The sequence below is a fragment of the Sinocyclocheilus rhinocerous genome, unplaced genomic scaffold, assembly GCF_001515625.1.
Source record: "Sinocyclocheilus rhinocerous isolate Xijiao unplaced genomic scaffold, SAMN03320098_v1.1 scaffold1672, whole genome shotgun sequence".
NCBI lineage: Eukaryota > Metazoa > Chordata > Actinopteri > Cypriniformes > Cyprinidae > Sinocyclocheilus > Sinocyclocheilus rhinocerous.
The window spans coordinates 315,710-318,277 of record NW_015637961.1 but is presented as its reverse complement, the minus strand read 5'-3'; the positions used below and the strand labels follow the sequence as shown (position 1 = coordinate 318,277).

The 2,568-nt window shown below is 35.2% G+C and overlaps 1 protein-coding gene across 2 annotated transcripts in view; it reads left to right on the top strand.

The window, feature by feature from the left end:
- The window catches only part of LOC107749328 (gastrula zinc finger protein XlCGF57.1-like), a 116,032-nt gene that overhangs the window by 106,752 nt on the left and 6,712 nt on the right, over positions 1-2,568 (top strand). Inside the window, exon 1 of one of the 2 annotated variants that reach the window (XM_016564439.1) lies at positions 1,195-1,225. The exons of the other annotated variant lie outside the window; for it this stretch is intronic. The gene's annotated coding sequence lies outside the window, so the exon portion shown is untranslated. Of the gene's footprint in view, positions 1-1,194; positions 1,226-2,568 lie in introns of those variants that run through there. 2 annotated transcript variants of the gene reach the window in all.

The window sequence follows — 2,568 nt, the reverse complement described above, 5'->3', positions numbered from 1 at the left end:
GGTGAAGAGCCAGTGGTTGTCTTGTAGGCAAACATCAGTACCTTGAATTTGATGTGAGCGGCTATTGGCAGCCAGTGCAAACTGATGAAGAGAGGTGTGACATGAGCTTTCTTCGGCTCATTGAAGACCACTCTGGCTGCTGCATTCTGGATAAGTTACAGAGGCTTGATAGTACATGCAAGAAGGCCCACCAAACGTCTGCCTCCGAGAGTGGAGAGAAGGAGGAGAGAGAATGAGTATTTGTGGTTATGAAGTTTTTGTCAGTTTGTGGTGTGGAGAATTGGTCGCTGATGGTTCTTGTTTTATTTATGAAGAATATTGCAAAGTCATCAGCAGTATGAGTTGATGAAGGAGGGGGTGGAGGAGGACAAAGAAGAGAAGAAAAGGTTTTGAAACGCAACTTCAGCATGCCTTTACCATGGTAAACACAGTAAACAAACAATGTGTCCTAGCAACTATAACAGTAAAATAATGAGGCCTACAAGATTTTGGCTATGGCACTAGAAAATGCATCCAACAAAAATATTAAACTGTCTTCCCATACAAAAATTAACTATGGTTTTATTATATTAAAAGTGTGAGTAAAAAAGTTTTTATTTCTTTTTTGGCGTATTGATTACCAGTTGTTTAACCACAGTTTTACTACAAATATTATGGTTAAACTATGGTTAGTGTAGCAGAACCATAGTTAATTTGTGGTTACCATGGTTTAACTATAGTAACAATTTTTTTTTTTTTTTCTAACTTGTTACATTAATAATATATTAAATGGTTAGAAATGGTTCTAGCCAACATGTATTTAATCAATAATTCAACTATGAATAACTCTTGAAATATTGAATAACTGCCAAAGAGAAAGGAAAACTTGAAATCGCATCATATGACCCCTTTAAGATCAGTCAGTGCAAGTTTATTTCAGTTGAGCAGCTCAGACTTACATTTTAATCTAAGCCTTGCCTGTGAAACTGTAGTTATGTCATTTAAGGCCATTAATTATCACTATGAGTCCCTTACCAGTGAGCGGACTACTGAGATTTAGCTTTTATTAATTTATCTTTGTTGATTATTCTCATCTTAAACATGACAGATTGCCCAAACACAGAGAAAAACTCCTGCTGAGATCCACACACTATTATAAAGATGGCGTTTATTAAAGAGGAGAGTGAAGACGTTAAGATTGAAGAAACATTGAGAGTCAAACAAGAAGATACTGAGGAACACACAGGTTGGTTTTCATTCTCATTTGATGCTTATTGAAATGCCAAGCTTTACAGAAAAATGCATTATTTTTGAAGCATGTCCAGGTGTAAAATAATTGAGAAATGTAACTTAATTACTGTACTTATTACTTTTGGTGGATTTGTATTTTACTGAAGTACAATTTCAAACTTTTAGTACTTTTACTTGATTACATTTCTGAAGAAAAACTCATACTTTTTACTCCTTACAATTTAATTTCAACTTGAGAAGTACTTGTTAAATTTTTTGTATGCATTTTATGTTCTACCATCTTACACACGTTAAATATGGTAAACAGAAGCTCAGAAATGTGTGCTTGACGTGTGAGAACCAATGATGTTTGTGTTCACGAATCTGAGGAAACATATTGAAGTAGCAAAGTTGCTTATATATTGTTTTTCATATTGCGTTAGTAGCTGATAACACCAAATAAGTAAAAGAATAAAAATTGCTCTACAAAAGATTTCAGTGATTAGCCTGTTTTTGCATTTCCCTGCTTGAGGATTTCTGTCCAATATTAACAGGATAGTCCACCCAAAAATGACATTTTCTCATCATTTACTCACCCTCATACCATCCCGGGTTTATATGACTTTCAGATGGACATATATAAAGACTTAATGCAAGTGTACGAGAACGCTTCAAAAACCACACAAATTAAATACGACCATAAAGTTCAAAATATTAGTGCTTTTTACACACAAACCTATCATTTCACTTGAGAGGATATTGATTTATCGGCTGGGGTCGAATGGATAACCATCATGTTCACTTTGTGTAGTTTTTGAAGCGTCATCTTTGAACATCCCGTACACTTGCATTTAGGGGTGGGCGATATGACCGAAATTCTATTTCACGTTATGAGCAATTTTATTTCATGGTAACGATATATTACACAATATACAGGTGCATCTCAAAAAATCAGAATATCGTGAAAAAGTTTTTTTTTTTTTTTTTTTTGTAACATTTCAAAAAGTGAAACTTTCATACGTTCTAGATTAGGGATGGAACGATTACCGGTTTCGCGATAAATCACGATAAAATGCCCTGGCGGTTAGTATTATCGTTTAAAATTTAATTATCATCAAAACCGTGTTTGATTATCGCGATTTTGAAAACTCGCGGTAAATCCTGTCTAGCCAGCATCAGTCTGACGCAGAAGCAGCATGAAATGTTGTTGTTGTTGTTTTTTGCACGAGAGGAAATGGCGGAAAGCAGTGACAGCGCTCGGGAGATTTTTCATCCATTTAAGAGAACCAAATCGGTGGTCTGGTCGTATTTTGGCTTTTACAAGAGTCCTGAAGGCAATTTAATCGAGGACGGTCACCC